Raw genomic sequence first — 22,689 nt, 5'->3', positions numbered from 1 at the left:
GAAATTAATCTTGATACACAGGCTGCACTAGAAATCATTTAATAAGCTTTCAGTGTTTCAAAACTTAAATTTGCGTATCATCTTAAGCATGAAAATTAATAAATTCAAGATGGAAGATTTCTTGCCTCAAAGGATAAAAAGATAGGAGTCTTCTGGCAGAGATCATCCAGCATGCTTCTCCCATTCCAAGAAGTCATACATCAGGAGAATCGCAGCAGACATTCATGGTAAGAAACTTTTGAGAGGCAGCCTACAGTGGCTACACCAGCTCCAGCTGTACAGCCTGCTAACCGAGTCAGTAGTTTTGCATTTGTCTTCACAAGCTGCAAAGTCCTTTCAACATAGAGTAAACAGAAATAACCTACCAGTGTCATTTAGTAATAGAAGGCGTCACCAGAAGCTAGCACAGATGGAATAAAATAGTATTTTAAGGGGTCACCTGCATCTGCTTTCCATTTTATCCTTGGTGTACCAAGTGGGGCTTTCGGGGACGGCAGGAATGAATTGTCTCAGTCAATAGTTCAGGAGCTGCAGTCAGGGGTATTTATGATGCAAATGCTGTAAAATTTACCTGCCTGCATCTCTTTTACTGTTAAAGACAGATGATGGCCTTGAGACTCTGTAAAAATGCAGACTCTCTTCGAAGTAATTTTGAAGTAACTTTGAAGTAATCATTTATCTTTCCAAGCGTTTGTAACTTTGTACTAATAGTGTCTGTTTATAAAGAGGTTATTTAACGGGATGTGTTGCATCACATTGCTTGGCTCCAGTTTATCCAGGGCCACTGAAATAAAACTGGCTCGGAGCCTATAAGGGTCTGTCCTTCTGCTTTGCACATGGCTGGCAAGCAGCTGCTTTTTGAGAAGAATTGGACATGAGGAGAAATAGCTCGTTCTTATCAGCAGTGCTGCCGCCAACTCCAAATTGTGCACTTCAAGACACCGTAATGCCTCCTAAAGCTCCTCTGCTCTTTGATATTATCAAATTAGCGTGAACGAACGTCAATATTGGAGTAGATTGATGATGGGAGGAAGGAAGTCTGGGCTAATCAGCTCTGAAGCATCTCATGATAAAGTACCAAAATAGGCAGTAATTATGTGCAGGGGGGGGAGTTGCAGAAGAAAAGGAGAAGCTCCCCAGCAGGAAGCCGTGAAAACTGCAGAAAGTTTGCAGGAGAGTCCAGGCGTGTGTTGATGTCCAGGAGGAAACACAGCCCCATTGTTTGAGGAGTGCCTGGCAATGGAGCGTTGTGGTCCAAGAACAGAGCTTCTAGGCATTACCAGCACATAGACAGGGCACAAAAACAATTCTGGCTTTGCCGAACTGGCTTCCCAAGAAGCACTTGTCTGTCCTCATAAAAACCACAGGACTGACTCATCTAAATGCTTGCTGATTTTTTAACCCCGAATCCTTCCAGCTTCCTGAGCGTTTCCAAGCTGCAGGCAGCAAGAAGGTAACGTCTCAAGAGCCGCTTGAACCGTGTAGTGCCAGAATGAGACTCAAACTGGCTGCAAAAGAGTGCGGTAGACAGAAGGGGGTGCTGCGGGCTCGGCCAGCTCCCCCTGCCCCTCCAGCAAAGTGTCATAAGCCTCGGCAGGAACATAGAGTTCCCCAGCATTCAAGCAGCTTTATTGGCTCCCAAACAACCTGGAAGAAAGCAAACTGGGCTGTCTGGTGCGGGACTGCTCTCAATCGGTGCGGCGGCCGGACAGGGTGCCTGGATCTCCTGGGCACCGGCACCTTCCCCGGCACATCCGCGCCCTGGGGTGTCCTGCTCCGGAAGGGCATGAGGAGTAGAAGGTTCTGGTTTTGACTGAGCAAGAGGCAGTGAGGAGGAGCAAGGTAGAGTGAATGCTTACAACTGGGCTCTGTATTTAGAAAACTCCCATCGCTTGGCTTTCTGCTGCCTTGAAGCGTGTTGTGTTTGCTTTTGCAAATTGTACTTTTCCATAACGTGCAAATTCCTTTCCCTCCAGCGCGGGGGTGGGCGGGAGCAGAGTGGGTCGGGGGGGGCCGCGTGTGAAGGCTCCTTTTGAAGAAGATGCCTTGAGGTGGCATTATTAGGAGTGCCCCAGTGTGCTGGATTATTGCAGTGGGATGTCATGTTGTGACACAAATACCATGCTGCAGTGTTCACACATCTCTAGGAAACAAAGTGCCTATGGCGGGGTTTGCCAGAGAAAGTTTTCTTACCGCTGCCAGCGCTCAGATATCTGTCACAACCAAAAATCGAGCTGACGGTAGTTTTGAATACCATCTCACTGTACCCAAATGTCTGTTTTGTAGAAATAGAGCTCACTCTTTCTTAAAAAGCGAGTGATTAAGACCTGCTTCTGCACTAATGATGGCACAGGTTACGTAAGACAGAGCTCTCTACCACGCGGCGTTTCAGTTTGAGACCATTGCACTGAACGTGGCAGGCAGATGAGAGCCCACTCAGATCCAGGTGGGGCTCTGCAGTGTTTGATTTTTTTCTTTCTTAAAAGTGTTAGCACCTTTAGCAGTGCTGGAAGGTGCTTTGAGTAAATATTTGTCCCTTTTCTCTGCCTGTGGCTTTGGGGTTCTGGGAAAAAGGCTGCATTTTTTCCCTTTTGCACTTGGGAATTGCTTGCCCTGGCCTAGCCCAGTCCTTTTGCGGGTTGAGACTCTCCGTGCTTGTGAAAGAGCCCCCGGAGGAGGGAGGCAGAGTGGTCCTGCCTTTCCAGAGGGGAACGGTTTCTCTGTGGTTCTTTGGTGGGCTGCAATGATTTGTAGGACAATTTTATATATGCTTGAACCTAGACCGCTGAGCCAGCCAGCTGCCCGCAGGTTGGTGGCCTTCCTGGCTCTTGAAAGGCATCATTGCACTTTTGCTCAGGCTTCATGGGATGCAGTGGGCTCCGTCCTCGGGCAGGACATGGGGCTGTGGTGGCAGGAGCACCGCAAACAGGAGCGGACACCTTGCGTAGCCCGCGGCCGCTTGCTGCCTTGGGCTACCTTCAGCATTTACTGTCTTTTCAGGCCTGTAACCTTCTGAGTGTCTATAAAATAAGTAAACGGGGAGATGGGATGTGCAGCTGTGGGGGCTGTACAAGGGGAAAATCACCTTTCTCTCCGTCGTGCTCTGCCACCGCCCTTGATCCCACAGAGCTCCCTTCTCCCGAAGCCTCGCCACCTCGTGCTTTAGCGCACATTATCTGGGAACTTATTTCAAGTGCTGGTATGTTTTAAGGATTGTGTGCCTAAAAATAATAGTATCAAACGGACAACAGTGGAAGGTCAAGGACTCAAATGGCTTAGAAGCTGTCCCCTTAGGGCAGCATCTGAATATGGAAAACTTGTGTGCAGGGTAGAGGCAGGAGCTGGGGGAGAGCAGCCCTTAAAGCGCTGTAATGCTTTCTTAAATTCCCTGCCTGTTCTTGTTCCAGTCCCACATGGGGATGGAATCGTTTGGGATTGTTTTTGCCATTTTTCTCCCTGGGCAATAAAACTGGTCCCCTCTTTGGCTGAAGACGGGGTTGGTACCCATCATAAGCAGATAGGATGCCGTGGGGAGAGGAGTTTGCCATTTTGCCCTTCTTCGCCCGAAGTCCTTGCAGAAGCGTTCTCCTCGCACACAATGCCAAAAACTGGCTCCAGCAGGTTTTGTTTGTGGCAGTACCCTCCGTTGGCAGCCCACACACAAGGTGCCCAGCATGGCTGCCCCCCCCCGTCGTGCCTTTTCACATTCATACCCACCAGGGGCATCATTACTATTGTTTGTAACATCTCTTGGAAAAATGAGTCATGGGCATTTTGCCTGCCCTCAGCAGGGAAACTCTGCCACATTAGCAGCAGCAACGCCCGCCCCCCCGCGCCGCTGCCTCGCATACCAGCAGGCCCCTTCGTGCAAGGAGCTGGACTTGCTTCGCTGAAGCTGGTCGATATTACTGCTTTTCTTGCCAGCGGTAACCTGGACTTTGGGGAGGGTGTTGTTCCGCGATTCCCCGTGCACAAAAGCCTGGACAGAGTTCAGACCAAGGTGTCGTAGCAAACTCCATCACCCAAAAGACGACCCTGTTCCCATAGGTCGTCTTCCCTCCTGTGCCTTGAGCTGCAATATTTAAACCCAATTTTCCTGCACTTGTCTTTGGGCTATGTTCCTACCCAGCACAGCATCACCGTGGATAATGTTTTCTGGGCTTCTCCCGCAACGATACCAGTTTGTCTGCAGCAGAGATAGAGATTGTTCTTTACAACTCTGCTCTGTGGGGCAGGCTGTCATCTAACTGCAGGATTTGGGGTATAGACGTGGTAAAGCAAAGCCACGAGATAGCTTCAGGTTTGGGCAGTTTATTTTACTCCCTTGTGAGTATTTATTAAGACCCAGGACGCTCGGGTCTTCTTCCAGGTTTTGCCTGTCTCACCAGAAAAGATGTATGAGATCAGGTTTGCAGAAGGGTTTGCCTTATTGCAAGGACCAGAGCTTCAAAAGCAGACTGAGCTTTCCTGCAGGTCCAGCCCTGATTCTGGCTGCTGCTTTTCAGAATTCTGCCTTATCTGCTATTCTTCCGTCTCTTGTCTGTGAAATAGGAGCAATATCTAATAGTCCCCTGGGGGGGGTGATGGCTGATGGAGTGGTTTGATGTCCTCAGCTGAGTGGAACAGCACTGTGCACCGACCTGCTGTCTCTGTGGCTCTCCTGCTGCCAGGCAATCTGGTTTGTAAATAAATCTGAGTTTTCCGGGGACACTTTTCTCCTTCCCTGTGCTCCCTGTTGGGTGGGTTAAGAGTTAAGGAGACTATTCAGGTGGTCATTTTTCACCTTGTAAACTGAGCTAGAAGTAGGCCAGCTCCAGCTGGTGAGGGATCTTAAAGGGTTGCCAGACCTCAGTTGCATTTTCTACATGAAGATGCTACAAAATAGAGGGGAAGTTTGACCAGCCGCCGTACCCCAAGCATTTGACCCAGACATCCAGTGTGCCTGACCGTGGTTTGTGTCAGTGGCACCTGCAGAGCTGCTCTCTGCCCCTCGAACGCTTGTCACCCTGCGGAGCGCAGGCAGCCCCAAGCTGCTTTCGGGGCCCCCTCCGCTTTGCCACGTGCAGGTGTCGGGGGGGACAGGAGGGCAGCGCCAACGGGAGCCACGCTTTGGTGGAGATGGGCTGTCGAGTTAGCAGTGCAGCAGGTACCAAGCATCCGCTCTTGAAAAGGCTTTGTTCTCAGCTGGGGCACAGCAGACCGTATTGCACCACTGCCTCCTCCCTGAAGTACAGCGTTTTGGAGCCCGTCCCTTTATCGTAAATCAACAACAGAGCTAATATTCATATCGAGGAAGTGAGATAATATCAGAGCCCAAGGTGTGCTCCGAAATGGGTGCGAGACATGCAGAAGTTTGGGGGAGAGGGAAAGGGGGGCTGCGGTGGGAGCTCTTTATCTGAGAGGAAATTGCACTATTCAAGGGGGAGAGAGCGTGCGCGTGTGTGTCTATATGTGTGTGCGTACACGTTTGTGTAAATAACGCTTGCCAGGAGCATGAAAGAGCCCTCGGTGCAGGACAGGCTTGCTGCCAGCTCCTGCCAGCACCTGGGGCCGGGTCGGCACGTTGCAGACGAAGAGTGATCCGTGTGTCCCTGGGCTGGGGTTCGGTCCAGCCCCGATGGGCAGCCGGTCACTGCCACTTCCCTGGGCTGGCAGCTTGAGAGGGCGAGAGCGAGTCCCCAGGAGACCCAGGGGATCACGGCAGAAGCAGCCAAAGTACTGTCAGGGCTCCCAGAGCCTGGGGTGCAGTCCCCAGGGGATGGGTACCCTCGGTACCCGGCATGCTTGACCTCTGCAAACTGCAGCCCTAGGGAGGAAACATCCCCTTGCTCCATGGCGGAGACACAAGGCCCCGGGGAGCAGAGGGATTTGGCTAGAGGCAGGCAGTGCAGCAGTGCCAAGATCCAGCGTCTCTTATCACACCTTACCTGTTTTTCCCAGATAGCTTCTATTGATCCTCAAACAAATCCCTTGGTGCTTTTTCCAGAAATTAATCTTAGAGGCATTTGAGAGGCAAGGTCCACCCTCATCATCTGATTAGAAGCAGTGGGAATTCCCAGGATTAAAACATAAACAAACCAACCCAGGTTGAATTTATACCTTTATTAGCTGCAGTTGCTTCCCTCTCTTTGAAAAACCTGAACCCTGGTATTTTTTCTTGCGAAGCTGAGCTTGGTCTGGGGCTACCGACGGCCTGGGCTGGGCTTTTCCCCCTCCGAAGGTGACAAGACCAGGGGGTCGGCTGGTGTCCCCGCAGCACCAAGGTGCATTTGGGCAACGGGGAAAGGCGCTGGGCGGCAGCTGATCTGAGCCCAGCCCTTGTGCAGCCTCTCAGCCCTCTGGTGAGAGGGCTGCGGTCCAGGGAGCTGGGGGAGCGGTGGTGGGCTGGGCCGTGCAAGCCAGCTCTTCCAGCTTGTCTGGGACCTCTCTGCGGGTTATCCGAGAGGGTGGTCAGACCCCTGGGGAGGGGGGGTCCACAGGGTCTGAGCCCAGCTCCCTGCATGGTGGCGGGGCACAGCAGCAAAGCTGTCCTGGGCTGATTGGGTTTCCTCAGGGTGGGTGTCCCCTTCCCCCAGCTGAGCTTGCCAGCGCTCCTTTGCCCAGCCCTGGACCCGAACCCCCCCTGGGGCTCTGCCTGGGCTCCCTGGATGAGTTACTCCCTTCCCCAGCTGTTGTGAGCAGCCTCATGCTGAAAGGGTGTCTCTGGGGAGAGCATATCTCTTTCCTGCTCCATCAATCTCCCAGCCCACCTCCCGCACCGCCTGATGTGCCGGGGCAGCGGCAGGCTCCGGAGGGCTCAGCTGTGGGCTGGAGACGGCTCCCTGCTCCTTCCCCCTCCCCCAGCTTTTGCATAGCACCCAGATTTATTTTTACATAGGAAGGAGCTATGCAAATAAGTCCTGGGCCTGGGGTGCTGCACAAACAGTGAAGGGAGGACCCGGGGCTGCGTCGTCCTTTCCCAAGTCCCTTTGACGGTACCGAAGTGCCTTTTCCTTGGTACTGATGGAGAAGTCGGGCTTTGCAGCGGACAACAGCAAACGCCCGTTGTGCTGCACGCCTGGGGGACCTCGGTCTTTAGGGGATGCCGTGTGATGAGAGGAGGCAGCAAAAACATAGGGATGTTGCAAGGCGGCCACGGTGCAGCTCCTGCGGGTACGGAGAGGGGAGCACCAGCAAATGCCGCCGGGAAGGCAGCGGGGCCACAGCCCCGTCCAGCGCTGCTGGAGCCTGGGCCAGCAGCAACGTAGCAGCTCCATCCTGCTCTGCTGCAGAGGTGGAGGGCTCCTGGGGTTATCCCACAAGCGGGATAACACTGGCAGCACATGGGTCTTTGGCTCCCACCGTAAATGCTGGGTGGGTTTTTTCCCCTCGCCCTGGCACAGGTTTTCTGGAGTCCGTAGGGATGGAGACAGCGACTTCAGCCCCTCCGGGGTGAACCCTCCCTGCTCTCGCCCCCTCTCCATGGGGCGTGGGGGTTTCTCTGTGTGCTCCCCGCTCGGATGGGTGGTCCTGGCACCTCTGCCTGTGCTGTGCCGGGCCGTGCCCTGGCCTGTGCGGACACAGGCGGGCTGTAGTGTGCCGTGCCTTTTTAGGAAGGGTGGTGGGGAGGGGGTAGGGAAGGAAACATGCCTGCCTCGTTATTTAGTGTCCCACACACGGAGCCCTGCCTGGCCCTCGGGAAACCTCCATCCACTGCGCGGCTGGGATCTGCAGCGAAAGCAAACAATGGGATCCCCAGAGACAACAATGCCCCATTGTCCTTTGAAGCCATAACAATGAAACAATAGACCACAGTCTGCTCCCTTTATTCCCAGGCACGCCCCCCCGCAGCCCCGTCCCGCGGCCCCGAGGCCGTCTGCGTTCGGGGGCTCACGCCATCCCCGAGGACCCACCGCTGCTGCTCGCTGTCCCCCCATCCCGTCCCGCACGGTCCCATCCCTCGTTTGCGGGGTGAGTCTCGGGGGGTCCCCGTGGCCTCCCCGTCTGCGCGGGTTGTGCCTGAGAGGAGAAGGAGGTGGCTTCTAGCGGGCTTTGATCCTTGGGGTTTCATCAGCGGGAGGGGTGGAAAAGTCCCGTTAGGTCATGCGGTCTGTGTCCTGGAGAACAGCGGGGCTTTGTTGTCTCCGGGGATGGCCACTTGTCAGCTCTCGCCGTCACAGCACTCCCTGAAGGTTTCCTGGTATATCCTCCTCCTCGTGGGCTTAGAAACAACCCCAGCGGCTGTGCCCACCCTGGTCCATCACCCAGATGCAGGCACCCCCAAATGCTCTGTGGCAGGGTGGGCCTGGGGAGGAGGCAGGAGGGGGGGATGGGGTGCGAGGGGACCCCACCACCCTGCAGGAGCTGGGGCACCTTGGGGCCCTTTGAGCTGCTTTCCAGACGCCTCTGCTCTCTTCCCTCTGCCTGCTGGCTGCATCCAGCCGTCCCCAAGGATCAAACCCTCAGCTGCTCTTTGCTTCCCTGTGGTCCCCAGAAGCTGCCAGGGGCTGTCTCAGAGAGAGAGGGGTGAATCCCCTCCCTGCTTTGCCAGATGGGCTGCAGCAGCCCTGGGCACTGGTGGCTGGGGGCGGGGGGGTACCCACCCTGCAGCCCCGAGGGTCCCTCTCAGAGGGTGCCCGGTCACTGTGCAGTGTGGGGGAGATGCTGGGGGGACACTGGGACCACTGCTGCAAGGCAGCCTTGGTGTCTCCTGCCGTTGAACGCTCTCCTCGTCCCTTCGCTGGCTCCCAAAAGACAGGGACGGGGGAGAGCCAAAGTTGTCATTAACTGGGGACTGCCGGGGCCAGGGCTGGCTGGCTGGGCTTGGGTCTGGTGCGGATCAGGGCTCAGATCCCCATCCTGGCTCTGGGAGTCAGAGCAGGCGGTGTTGTCCCAAAAATCGGGGTTCATTTACCAGGTGTGCAAAATGCCAATATACGCACAGACCAGAGGTATTTTATTGCATATTTGCGCAGATAGAGGTGTCTGTCTCAAGACAACACACCCAGCTTTCAAATTAACAGTTATTTATACACAAAGCATTAACATACTCAACTTCCTAATACATATGCAATATTCTTCTATTAAATGATTGGTTAAAATCTCTTCGCCCAGCATGGAAATTAGTACATGTGCTTAGTCGTTCTCCTTCAACTTCATCATTTGAGTCGGTGGTATAATTGGGGTAGGGGGGCCGTGAGTCGGTGGTCGTGATCTCCCCCTGCCAGGATTACCTTTCCGCTGGTTTCCTACCTTTTTGGCGGACCTAAGCAGTTCTTCATGGTTTACTAACTGGACTAGTAATACATCAGTTAAACTTCTGCTTTCGACAGCCACATCCTGCTTATTAGACAAAGGTACATTGTCTAAGTTCCTATGGAGATAGGGTAGGGCTCTACAATGGATTTCTATAGCAGGATCAACATTCTGTGAATTGTATACTTACATTTGATTATTACAACAGCGGCGTGCTGGACCCGGGCACCTCTCCGTGCCTCTGCTTCCCCAGCTGTGCGTGTGGCTGTAGCACATGGTGACCATCGTGTCTGTGTCAGCATCCTCGGCTCATCTGCTGAGAGCGGGGCAGCGGCGAGTTGGGGTCCCATTTGTCCTTTTGCCGGTGTTCGTTTGTCACTGAGGGAACCCGGTGCCGGGCTTGGGGACATGGGGACCCCGGTCTCCCCAAAGGCCACCGCCAGCCTCCTCCTGCACCCCGTGGGAGCTCCCGGAGGCCCCTGCACCTCCCGGTTACCTATGGGCAGACAAACCCACCTGAATAGGTAATGAATGGAGGAGAGAAAAGAGCCCGGAGTACATTGTGTTTCCAACAGGCCAGGAACAATTGCTAAATACAAATCACACAGAGAAAAGGGAGAGAGAGAGAGACAAAAGAAAGAACCCCAGCACAAAGGAGAGGAATGAAATGGTAAGTAAAGTCAAACAAAAAGGAGCCGGGCTGAGACAAAAGAAGGGAACAATATCCCCGAGGCAATAGGCTCCTGAACAATGGGGACAGTGACAGCGGCACAAAGGCACACTGTTTGCAAGTAGACGTTATCTCACACAGCCACTGGCAGGCCTGGCCCTGGCGCTTCTATTTTCAGGGATGCTTTTGTGCTGCACTGAACAATATTCCTTGCATGGCTGCAGATAGAGAGATGAGGGGGGTTTGGTTCTTTTTTTTGCCTTCCCGGTGCCAGCTCTGTAATAAAAACAGGTTCAGCCCTTCGGAGAGCGGGGCAGAGCGAGGGGGTGGGTGGGCAGAGCCAGCCGAGCTGACCCACTGATGCCAGGGACGGTGCAGCTTCACTGGTGGATGAGCATCGGCCGATGTCACCTCCTGCAAGGGCCCTCCGCGGCCGTGGCAGGGCTGGCACCCCAGCCCTGAGCTTTGCATTTGGCCAGCTGCACTTGCAGGCCTGAAACCAGAACCTGAACCTGAACCTGAAACCAGAAAGATGGCTTTTCCTAGCTACTCTTGGTTCAAGCACTTAAGTTTTTAACCTCTGAAGTGTGCGGGCAGGGACAGAGGTGCCCACTGGGCTGAGAACCCCCCCGGGTGTTGGCAGGCATGGCTCCCTGGCATCCCTCCGCACCCGTCCCCTGCTCCATGGCCATGGGTGAGTCACCCAGCTCCGATGAGTAGAGGCGATGGCGCAGTTTGGAGGAGTTAATCTGCAGGTCACAGCTCTGCCATGCTGATACCACAGTCTGCTGGAGCAGAGTCTGTCCGCCCTGGGTGAATGTCCCCAGCCGATCCAGCCTCTTCCTGCCAACCACCAAGCTCAGTTTTTTGCACAACCTGGAGCCACAGGAACGGGTGGGCAGGCGGCTCCCCTTTTCTCTTGTAACACTGGGGCTGGCAGGAGCTGCGTGGGCTCTGCCATGGCTAATGGGGCTGGGGCAGGACGGGGCTCTGCTCTGCACCCTCTGTCTTGTCTCCTGCTTGTGCAGGTTGCTGGTCCATTGCTGTCCCCAGCATCCCGCATCCTCGGCTGGCATAAATCAGCGGCAGCCCCTTGGGATGTGCCATGGGAGCCAGTGTGTGGCTGCTCCCATCAGACAGCCTTTCCCAGCCCGCGATGGAGAGCTCGCTTGCTGTGCCTGCGATGGGTCGTGGGCTTTAGTGGAGCTGGTGCAGGTTTCATCCAGCTCTTGCCTGGAAAACCCTCCTTTGGGGCCTTCCCAGTTGTGTCCCGATGTCTGGTCCTGCCTGGCAGTGGGCTGGCTGTGTTGCGAGCCCGGGGTCACACTAATGCGGTTACACACCAGCGCATTTACCAACAACGTGGGGTTGTTATTGCAGGACATGTTATCAAAGCACCCCGTCTGCAGCACCCAGATGCTTTCTGATCCAGCTGGATCCGTCCGTTTGGGCGGGGAGTGATGTTCCCACAAGGCACCCGTCCCTTCCTGGAGCTCCCGGCATGCTCGTGCCCTTTTCCTCCCTGGTCCCACGCTCGGAAAGCCATCCCTCCTACACCGCCCCACTGCGAGCTGCCACAAACCCCGTTACCGTAAGTGACTTGGGAGAGGAGAAATCAGGGTGTTGCGAAGACAGAGTCAAAGACGCCCTGTATCAGTGCCAATCTCCTGAGACACCCAGTTTTAGCAGATGGGTTTAGCTCTCACTTGAAAAGCTGCATTTCTGATATTGATCACGTTATCTGAGGGTACATCCTGTTGCTAAGTTTGGCTGCTTCCTCCGTTCAACAGCTGTTGTGCAGCTACAGCTGCTTTAAACCAGCGTGGCGGGGATGGTGTGTATTGGGGGGGGGAGGGATTTGGTGCTCGTGAAAATGGATCCCGGCTTTTGTTTGACCGTGGTGAGCAAGAGCGATGCAACATCTTGGAGGTGCTGTGGTGAGCAGGGTTGCATCCTGCCCTTTCCTGCCCGGCCAGTGAATCATAGCACGACCAGATGCTGAGGACACGGTGCTGGGGGGGAGTATTTGGGGCACTAAATCAAAGCAAAGCAGCAGCGTCTCACATTGAAGTTGTTCTGAGGAAAACGGTTCCCTAATCCTGACCGCCCGGTATCTGATTTTGCGGTTGTGTTTGTACACGTGCTCTGAGCTGTGTGTCGAGGCGAGCACAGGAACAGTTGTTCTCCCCAGGTTAAAGCCCTTGTACCCTCTGTGCCTTGCCGGAGAAGCAGCCCCGTGGTCTTCGTCCTGCCCTGCCCGCAGCAGGAGCTCGGCCAGGCCAAACCCTTTGCAAGTCCCCATTTCCAAAGGCTGCATTGGCCCCGCTGTGCGATGGGCACCAGCAAAAATCGCCAACCCCGGGGGCTTTAACCCCCTCTGCCCTCCCTGGGGCAGCAGCTCTGCCCTCGCACCCGCAGCCCATGCTCTGGCACTGGGTCTCCGGTTCCCCCGGGCTCTGCCACGCCGGGGGAGTCACCAATCTCTGCATTTAAACTCCCCGGAGGCAGGATGATGCTCTTTGGTCTTCTTGGGAGAGGCGAGCCCCGCTCCTCCTTGCTCCGGGCAGCCCTTTCCGACCCTCACCCAGCCCTCGGGGCTGGGGCCGGGATGTGTTGCCTCTGCTCCTCCTCTGCCTGCCTGTCTGTGTTAGGAATTTCTCTCTTCTCCCAAGCCTGGTGGGCGAAAACAAGTCTGGATCTTTCTGATATAATTTTGCGAAGTTGGAGCTCTTTGCTGCAATTAGCTGGTATTTAAACCCTCGCTAACCCTTAACATTCTAATGACAATAATAATGATGCTCCACACGTCCTGCAGTGCCACGCATCTAAAGATTACACTCGCTAATTAATTAAGCCCCGACCCCCCCCTACTTTCCTCACAGAGGAGAAGAAATCGCTAAGAGTCTCTTAAGAAAGGACATAAAGGCAGGGAAATCCAGGCACCAAAACAAGACAAATGGGGATTTGAAGACAATCCGGGCCGGGCCCATGTGACCCGAGGAGTGGACCAGGCAGGAGAAAGGATAAAAATGCCAAGCACAGAGCGGCGAGAGAAAACAACCGCCAGCTTAAAAACCCGGGGAAAGAAAAGCACCAAGATGAAGGGAGTGACAAAGCATCAAAGGGAAGAGAAACCAAAGGCGTCGGAACAAAGGACAAGCTGGAACAAAGGACCAAAGAGGGGAGAACAAAAGCACTAAATAGAAAACAAAGGCAGGGGACAAGAAAAGCCCCTCTGTCGGGGCTGAGCGGGAGGGTCCCGGCCCGGCGGGAGGTGGGTGGCACGGGCGGTGCCGCGGGTCCCCGCCGGAGCCGGGCTGGCGGAGGACGCCGGAGCCCGGGAGCGGAGGCCCCGGGAGCCCAGCGTGGCCTTTGAATGCAGGCGACGGGCTCGGCCCCCCCCGGTGCTGTGCCGTCCCGGGTGCTGCGTGGAGGTCGGCAGCAGCCTGGGGACACAGCTTCGCTCCGGCCGCGGCCCCCTCCTGTCCCGCTGTGTGGTCCGGCCGTCCCCTCCCGGCCCCACGCGTGCCTCCGGCGCGGCCTGCCCGCATCGCCCCTCTGCGCCCCCCACCCCGCCGCAGCCCCCTGCCCCGTCTGCCGCCCCAGCCCCGCGGCGTGGGGGCGGCTGGGGATGCTCCGGGGAGGCTGCCAGGCCGGCTGCGTCCTGCCCACCCCGTGGCTTTCCCGTCGGAGAGGAGCCGTGGGCCGGTGCTGCGTGTGTGGCTGGCCTGGTCCAGCCTGCTGGGCTGTGCTCCGGGAGGACGACTCGCATCGCCTGAATTAAAAACAACAGCGGCATTCAGGTTGGGAATAGAGTTACAGAGATGCGATGCCGCTTTGTTTCCTCTCCCCGTTGAATCCTTGTTCGGAGCTGAAAGTCCCCGGCAGGGCTGTTGGCACGCACGGGTCCGGCTGTGTTACGCGTGCCGCCTTGCAGGGGGATGCGGCGGGTACCCCCGGGGTTAGGCAGCCGGCGCGGGCTGAGGACGGTGGCGGTGGACGGGAGCCCCGCCGGAGCTGGGGTGCTTTGGCTGCTTGTAGCTGCGATGGCTTCGGAAGCGGCAGGTGATTTCAGTGTCTTTTGGAGGTGCCAATCTGGCAGGGTCTCGGGCAGCCAGAGAGGGGGGCTTTCTGAAAATCCCTCTTCCAGACACAAAGTGCGGCCCCGGTCCCAGGTCTGTTCTCCATCACCTGCCCTGGCCGCACACCTTCCCCACGAGCCGGGTGGTGGCATCTCCTCCGTGTCCTGCCTGCAGGTAGTGCTGGCCAAAGCCACCCTCCTCCACCGGCACATCGCCCTCGGCAGAGGCTGGCGGCTGGGCGGGGAGGGGAGGGGGCCGGGGCAGAGGGGTGCAGGATATTTTAGCACAGTGTCCAAACACCTGCCGCCGCAGCATGATGTGCTGTGCCTGCCACGGGGGGGCATTTTGGTCGATTCTAAATATTCTGCCCAGGTATTTCTGCTCATGCACCAGCTGGAGCTCACTTGCGATTTCAGCCCATGCCACCCCAGCTCGGCTTTCCTGCAGAATCATTTGCTCAATTTTACTTTGCTTTTCAGACGAGCTCTCTCTGAGCATTGGCTAAGAACTGAGCTGCTCCAAGTGCGCTCCCCATAGAGCAATCCTGGAACATCTTGGTTTTATTATGCCCAGATTAGAGCCTGTTACACTGTGGGTGGACTCGCTCGCACAGCCCCGACTCCCTGCAGTAGCCGGGCACTGCCAGCGCCGGGGAGGAAGGCAGCACGGAGCTCCTAGCCGCTGGAAACGCCTCTGAAGTGGCCAGGATAAATTGTGGTGTTTGGGTGGAAATAATTGGTAGGTTAATTCCTGGAGCTCACCCACCACCCTGCTAGGAGCCCACGAGGGCAGGCGCCGGGCAGGGAGCAGGGGGAGAAGCTGCCGGCTCGGGGAGGGTTTGGGATGTGCTGCTTTCACAGCGACCATCCCTCAGTGTGCACGGCCCAGCCGTGTTCCCACCTGGAGCTCCAAAAGCAGGGGGGCCGGGCAGGCAGGGACTGTAGGAGCTCTGCCGGGGAAGGCAGCACCTGAGGGTGCAAGACCATCACGACAGGCTGCCCGTCGCCTGGGGGTGCAGAGGGTGGGCGAGACAAATCCCTGGCAGAGCCCTGCCGCTGGCCCTTGGCATGCCGCATCCCTCAGCCCTACGGACCACGGGAGCCAGATACAGCGGGGTGAATTGAGGACAGCCCCAGAGCCGCCACGGTTCCAGAGGGTTTGAGCTTCTCTGTTAATATTGTCGTATCAGCTTGGGTTTAATGGGCTGCAGATGTCTGTCTGTCTGCCCGTGTGTGTGTGTGTGTGTGTGTGCAGTGCGAGACCACAGTGCGTGTGCCTGGGACGGCTCCCTGCGAGCCAGTTCTCACTGCGTGGCGTGGCCGAGATGGCGGTGCTGGCCTCGTCGGGGCGCATCCAGCCTTGGAGCCTCTTGGCTGGGGGCTTGTTGCTGTGTCTGCTGCGTTACAAGGGACCCTTTTGGGTGTCTCCGCTTGCTCCGCCAGGCCGGCACGGCTCCTTCTTTCTGAGAAGTGCAGCGTGGCCACCCGCCGCCCCACGGCAGCGCAAGGACTTGGCTTGCAGACAGGGACACCGCGGGGATGCCCTCATCCCACACGCATGGGTTATCGTGGGATGCACGAGGCAGGTCTGGAGGCGGGAGCTAGGGAAGGTTTGGTCCCCATCATCTCCCCAGTCCACGGATGGCCAAGGCTTCTCTCCTTCCTGTGGCCCCGCTTGTGCTGCTGCTCGCTCGAAGCCTTGAGGCTGCTTCTCGGGATTGCTCCACATCCCCAGGGCCAGTGCAAGGGTAACACCATGCTCATTTTTTTTGGTGAGGTCAGTGGTGTTTGTGAGATGCCCAGCGGTACCCCATCTTCTACCGTGTGCTGCGAAGGAGGGCTCTGACGGGAGGAGGGAAGGGAGGCAGGAGAGGGGCCCGATGAGCCCGACCTCTCCGATACAGCGAGGAGCTGAGCTGGCACATGGCTCGCCGGGGTGCTGCCACCACACCAGCCTGGGCAATGCCACCACACCAGCCCAGGCACTGCCACCACGCCAGCCCGGGCCAGCTGAGCAACTCGCTGGCCAAACAGCCCCTGGGGGCGTGCGTGGCAGAGACCTCGTGGGCAACGGCAGCGCCTTCATCCACATCTTCCCTAGATTTTCACAGGCAGCGCGTGAGGTGGGGAGCCACGGGGGCAGCTGGCGGGACCCACGCAACTTGCTCCCCGTTAGCAATCGCTTTGCAGCTTTCCCAGGCTGGTGAGGAGCAAAGCACATGCCCATTTCCAAACAATGGGCCCGCTTCCGCGCAGGAAGCAAGGTCGGATTTGTTCTCCCTGCTTTGCCCCCTCCGGCCAGTTATAAAGGGGCCAAGCCATTGTCTGAACCATTTCCATGACTCAGTCACCAGTATCCTGCGATCGAGAGGCTGGAACTCGCAGCCAGCACAAAGCAGGAGGCACGGCTCCTGTGGCCAGCGGCACTGCAGGCTCCGCAGCAGGGTGGGGGGCTTGGGAAAAGGAAGGCGAGCGCTGGCCGTGCCTTTCCCCTCCGTGCCCCCTGTGCTGGCAGCAGCGGGATCTTTGCCCCCACCAGCTTTCCTCGTCCCTCCACCCATTGTCCCGGCTTCCTTCTGCTGAGGGAAGCAGAAGGCCAGGGGAGGGATCGCAGGGTGGGAGCAGCCCTGGTTGCTCGCCCGGGTGCAGCCAGGTAGGGAGAGATGGAGCAGGAGCTGAGCGGGCCCCATGCGAGCCCCTCTGAAAGGCCGGGGACTGTCTCTGTACCATCACGTCCATCCTGACACCTTGTGCCCATGGTCCTGGGGATGCCCAGCGCGTCCCGGGGCTGACCCGTGGGTCCTGGGGATGCCTCGCAGTGAGCTGGAGAGGAGATGCAGGTGGAGGTAGTGTGGCTCAAAGGAGGACATGGGGAGGAGCAGAGCCAGGGTGGGGACAGGACCCATGGATGCATGGGTGGTGACACCTGGGGATGGGCAGTTGGGCCACCGCCTCCTCTCCTGGCACCCATCTGGGAGGTGATGCTGGACCCAGGGGACCACAGTGTGGCTACCAGCTGGGGGGACCTGCCAGGCACAGGGCAGGGAAGGCCACCATGGCCACCACAGCCACCGGGGATGGGGAGGAAGGAAAGGAAAGTGAAAGTCCGTGGCTGCTGCTCCGGCCTGGCTGTTGCTATGACGACCCGAACAAAGCTCCCGCTCCCTTTTTTTGGCTCAGTTGTGCAGGTCCTGGTTCCCTTTGTTAATTGTTTCCCTGTCCAGTTTGGGGGATGCACCTCCCGCCTCCTCCTGCCCCCGGAGAGGCTTGGGGGGCCTTGCTGGGGCAGCCGCAGCCCCAGGAGCGTGCGGAGGTCGCTGTGGGCTCGCTGGCATGCTCAGCGCTCGCTTGGCCACCGATAGATAACGGTCTCCCTCATGTGACCTCTCGGGGTCTTCTCCCAAGCCGGAGGGTGGGCGCGTTGGCAGCCGGCAATGCTGGCAGAGAGGGGCCGGTTGCGTTGGTGGGTGCATGAGGCTGCCGGCACTGCCCGTGCATGGGATGGCACGGGGGGCAGCCGGTCCCCCCCAACTGGGGAGGGGGCTTCAGAGGGGCTGGGGGAGACTGGCTGGCACATGGGGAGCTGCCTTTGCGTCCTGGCCTGCTGGAGGTTCGGTACTTGCTGCACGGCCCCGGGAACGCCGTGTCCTCTCAGGGCCTCAGTTTCTCCATCTGTGAAATGGGAACATGTATCACTGAGCTCCTTTACGTTTTGGGGTCTGTGGGTGCAGCCCACTCACCGCCTTTGGCTTCTAAACGCTGTCATGATTCATGTTTAATCCTCTGGGTGAAGATGCCAGATGGGAAACCCTCTCAGATAACTTCTTGCCTGGCTCTGCCCAGCTCCCCGCGTTCCTGTGTGATGGGCACAGAGCAAGGGGGGGCTGTGTGTTGGGGTGGATATGGGGTGTGGGTGCCCGAACCCCTCCAGAAACCCCATGTTCCCAGTTAGTGTGTGGCGGCTGGAGGAGCCGGGAGTCCCGGGAGCCCGAGCTCTTGTCTTCTGCTCCTGGGACTGGGTGAAAACAATGTTTGGAAAAAAAAAATTCCCATGGAAGAAAATGACGGTGTGGGGGAGGAAACGGCTTGGAGTCAATGGGAATTTTCCCCGTTGGTAAAACATAAACAGTTCTCCTTCAATGTTGACATGACATTTTAAAGATTTCATTATACAAAAAAGACTGTTTGTCAACATTTGTTTGTCCAAACCAACCCCCTCGCTCTCCAGCTGGAGTACCGTTTTGCTCTGAATTAAGCGGTTTTTTTCCTTCGGGAAGGCGGGTGATGGCATTCCTGGCCCAGCCGTTGGTGGGATGCGGGGCGTGGGGTGCTGGATGCGGGGCACGGGGTGAGCTCCTCGGCAGCCTGGTTACCCGCTCCAACAGCACGAGCGTGTGGTCCCCCATCCCATGTGCAGGAATGCTGTCTGTCTGTCTGTCCGGCTGGAGGGCGGCTGGCTGCCCGCTGCCCTCCCTGCTCCGTGCCAACGTTGTCTCCCAAAGCCATGGTGGGCTTGTGGCTCTGGGCTGGTTGTGGTGGTTTGGGCGAAGGAGCAAAAATTGGGGGTGATGTGGGGAGGAGAGGCTGGAAGCCAGGCTTTGGGGGTCTGTCACTTGGCGTGCCGTGGTTTTGGGGCTCCCCCCGGAGCTGCAGGCTGTGCTCTCTGCAAGCCGGGCATCGTTCCAGCCCCTCGCTGGGACCGGGTAGGACCGGTCCCTGCACGGACGGGGGTCCCGGGGGGTGCCGGGGGGTCCCGGGGTGCCTCCCAGGACTCCTCCGAGTCGTGCCTCAGTCTTTGGGGGTGTCTCGGCCCCGCCACAGGACTCCAGGGGAGAGGGTGGGAGCAGTCCGCGGGCTCCCGGCGGTGTCACGCGTGGGTCCCCCCCGGCGGGGCAGGGGGTCCCGAGGGGAGGGGACGGGGCAGAGGGGCCGCCCCGGAGCCGGCTGCTGGCTGGCTGGACCGGTGTCCCTCCTCCTCCTCCTCCTCCCCTCCTCCTCCTCCTCCTCCTCGCTCCCTCTCTCCGCCCGGCGCCGGGGCAGCTCCCACCGGAGGCGCTGGGGACATGGAGCGGACCTGAGCCGGGCGCGGCGGCGGAGCCCGCACCGGCACCGGCGGCAGCACCGGCGGCAGCACCGACAGCGGCGGCGGGGACCGGGGCGCAGCGCTGCAGCGCGGCGGAGCCGTGAGTGCGGCCGGGGGCACGGGCGGGGGCACGGCCCGGCGGGGGGGCACGGGCATTGCCCGGGGGGGGCTACCGACACGGCCCCGGGGCGGCGAGCATCCTCCCGGGGCGGCGAGCATCCGCTCGGGTCGCGGTCCCCGACTCCGGCTGGGCTGAGTGGGGCCGGGGGGGCCGGCTGGCAGGACCCCCCCCAAAGCCCCTTTGCTTAAACAGCAGAAGGAAAAAAGGGGAAGGGGGTGCAGGGCCCGTCCCCCGCACAGCCCCGTCCCCGCTGCAAAGTTCAGGGGCTGCAAACTCTCCTCCGAGAGCCCCCCCGCGCCGGCAGCCGTGCCGGGGCGAGGGAGAGCCCGGCAGGCAAGGGGTTAAGCCATGGGGGGGGGGGGAGGGGGGGCACAGGGCCGGCAGGCAAGGGGTTAATTCATGGGCGCCCTATCCCCCCGCCGATCCTTGACCTGGCTACCAAGGGTTGCCCCGCTGAAGCCCCCTCCCCGGGACCCCCGTCCCACCCATCCCGGGAAGGTTTCTCGCCCCTTCCCGCCGGTCACCGTGGCTCCGGGTGGGACCCGTCCCCCTGTCCCGGGCACACGGCCCCGGTCCCCACTGGGTGCTCTGGGTCGGGGATACGGGGGCAGCGGGGCAGCCCCCCCCCAGCCACGGCATTGGGGGGGTCACAGCGCAGACAGACACTGTGAACGGACAGACAACGCTGTGCCAGCACAGACAGACACCGCGGGCCAGCACAGATGGACACAGGGCCCGGCTGCCGCTCCCGGCACACGCGTGTGTCCGCAGGACTTGGGGCTGTCTGCTGGTGTCATGACTCTGCGGCTCTTAGGGGTTGGGGTCCCCATCCCTTGTCCCCCGCTGCACTATGGGACGGATGGGACACTCCTGCCCTGTCATGTGTCTCCCACCGCCTTTTCGAGGTGCGCTCGGTGGCGAGAGGCGAGATCCTTGCTCCAGCCTGCCCTGGACATCCGCATCCCCGCAGCACCATCTCCATCGGGAAGCAGGCACGGGGTCTGGGCAGGAAAACTTGCCAGCGGTGCCACGCACGGATGTTTGTCTGTCCAAGAGGGGCTGGGGTTGCCCTAACAAACCGCAGTGACAGCATCGCCGTAGCTCATGGCCAGCGAGAGGGTTGGGACCGGGGCCGGCGCTAAACTGCATCGCTCGCTGGGACCTAAGAGCGGATGAACCTTGTCACTGAGATTACGTCTTCCCAGGCAGCCATGGCGGGTCCTGCCCACGCCTCGAAGTTGCGTGTCCGACCCGTCCTGGGCAGGTTTGGGTCTCTGGGGGCTGAAGCTGCTGCACAGCGGAGCCCTCCCGGCAGCGGGGCTTGTGCCGTGGGGTCCCGCAGCCGTCTGGCAGCCCCAGGGTGCTGTGCCGGGGTGGCTGGCGGGGCTGTGGGTGCAGCCGCAGGGGGTTTGGGGGATTTCACCCCCCCGGGTGCTGGTAAACCTCGGCTCAGGGAGCAGCAAGGCAGGTGATGGAGCGCAGCCCCTGTACAGAGCTGGGCGCTCACCCCCGGGGACATCTGCAGTTAAACACCGACAAAGTTAGTGTCGGAAGAGAAAAAAAACCCAAGAGATGCATCTCCCAGGGAGCCGTAAAGGAGAGGTTTTCATGTGAAATGCGCAAATAAATGCAAAGCTTTGCTTCTTTCCACCTCTGCCTAATGATTTCCAGTGTTTTACGCAGGGGTTTTCGGTGCCAGTGAGGGATGCTGCCCAGGAAAAATTACAGACCGTGGCCTCATATTGTTCGAGTCTCAGTTACATCTTGTGAGGTACCTTCAGCATGGAAAACACTTGACTTCCAAAGCAAATCTGGAGTAATAGATTTTAGGAGTGAAAAAGGACCATTAGCTCAGCTAATGTGATTTTCTCCATAGCACAGACCAGATAATATCACTCAGTTACTCTCCTATTGAGCCAATAACTCGTGTTTGTAATTCATGCAATTTCCTTTTAGTTCAATTTAATTTTGAACAGAATCCATTCTGTTGACACTGATACAGTACTTTTTTTTTTTTTTTTTTTTTTTTTTAAAGCCTGCGATTTCAGAGGCTTTGTGTTAAAAATAGCTGCTGTCCTTTGACAAACGTGGGCAGGCTAAAGACAGTTTTCTAAATCATTTGCGAGTGACACATTTTTACCAGCATCTCCCTTCGTGCTGTTTATTTGTTTCACTCACGACTGGCAGAGCCGCTGCCGGGGCTGCCCTCCCACGGGGCCGGGGGCTCGCCCTTGGCATCTGACCTGGCATCTCGTGCAGGAGGCAAAATCCCTTTGGAGCAGAGTAATAGGTAGGAGCAGAGATCCCAAATCTTTAAAAATCCTTTTTCCTCTCCGATGCGAAGCTCTTTGTGCCATCGGGCAGCTCCCTTCCTCCGGCGTGCCCGTGTTGCTTTTTTTACCTCTACCAAACTGGAGCACCCAACTGCCCCCCCAGAAAGTCCTTCTGACGAGCAAAGTTTGTTCCAGCCAGGGTGCAAGATGTCCCGGGGGGAATAGCTGGACTTTTTGTCTCCTTGCCGAAATGTCCATTTTCCGTGGGGGTGCCGGGGGAGCTGTGCCCTGGCACACGAGGCTGTAGGGAAGATGGAGCAGATCGTAAACTTGTTATGTGCTAGAGGGGTTTTGATTTCGTTCATGGGATGCAGAGGAAGGTTTTTTTTTTTCTCTCCGTGCAGGGAACACAGAAGCACAGTAAATCTAGTCTTTCAGTGGGTTTATTTTTACATTCATTACTTGCTGGTGGGCTCCCCAGGCGCTTGCCCGAGCCGGCTGCTCTCGCTGCCCGTTGCCTTCCTGGAACCGAGACTCGCTGGGGCCAAGCAGCCGTTACGCACCCTGTGAGCGGGTCGGGGTACGGGGACGAAGGGTGGCTCTGGGACCTGGTAGCAGTGTGCTTTGCACTCCCCAGGTGAGTGTTTAGGGCTGGTTTGGGGGCAGATGGCGGGGGGCTGCGTGCCTGCTGCTCCCAGGGTTGCAGAGTGCCGCAGGCGGGCTGGGGCGCGGGTCCGAGCTGTGTCCCCTGGACGGAGCATCCTCGGGGCCGCAGGGGGCTGGTGCTGCAGGTATTGGAAGTTTGCTGGCGAGCAGGCGAGGGTGGCGGAGCGAATCCCTGTGGGATACAGCGGGCCGTGCAGTGAACAGCACGGGATGCTTCGCTCGCTGCTGGGGGAACTGGGTCACCTATGCCGTCCCCAGCCCTCCCGTGTGCTCGGCGCAGCCGTGGCTGCTCGGGGATCCCGCCCGTTCTCCGGCATATGATGGAACCACACAAACTTTGAAGGATTTTGGTGTGGTGCTGGCGGGCTGGCGTCGCAGCAGTGCTGGTGGCTCTGCTTTTGGGGGTCCCTCACTGCAAACCCAGCAGATCGGGCTGGGTCGGGGACCCTTGGGGCCGGCAGAGCAGCAGGACGGCCCGTGAGCCCACGGCCCGTGGCTGCTTGCCGTCCCGCACGAGCCAGCGCGGGGTGCGGTGAGCCCCGCTTTGTCTGCCCACCGTGA

General features: G+C 58.3%; 1 protein-coding gene across 3 annotated transcripts in view; it reads left to right on the top strand.

Moving 5' to 3' along the window:
- The first annotated feature begins 1,683 nt into the window (after positions 1 to 1,683).
- Positions 1,684 to 22,689, top strand: part of SOX13 (SRY-box transcription factor 13) — a 41,301-nt gene continuing 20,295 nt past the window's right edge. For 2 of the 3 annotated variants that reach the window (XM_072844684.1, XM_072844681.1), the window contains exon 1: positions 1,684 to 1,842. The gene's annotated coding sequence lies outside the window, so the exon portion shown is untranslated. Of the gene's footprint in view, positions 1,843 to 19,025; positions 19,169 to 22,689 lie in introns of those variants that run through there. The other variant, XM_072844682.1, reaches the window with a different exon arrangement.

The sequence above is a fragment of the Ciconia boyciana genome, chromosome 23 (assembly GCF_034638445.1).
Source record: "Ciconia boyciana chromosome 23, ASM3463844v1, whole genome shotgun sequence".
NCBI lineage: Eukaryota > Metazoa > Chordata > Aves > Ciconiiformes > Ciconiidae > Ciconia > Ciconia boyciana.
This window is presented reverse-complemented; position numbering and strand designations above follow the sequence as displayed.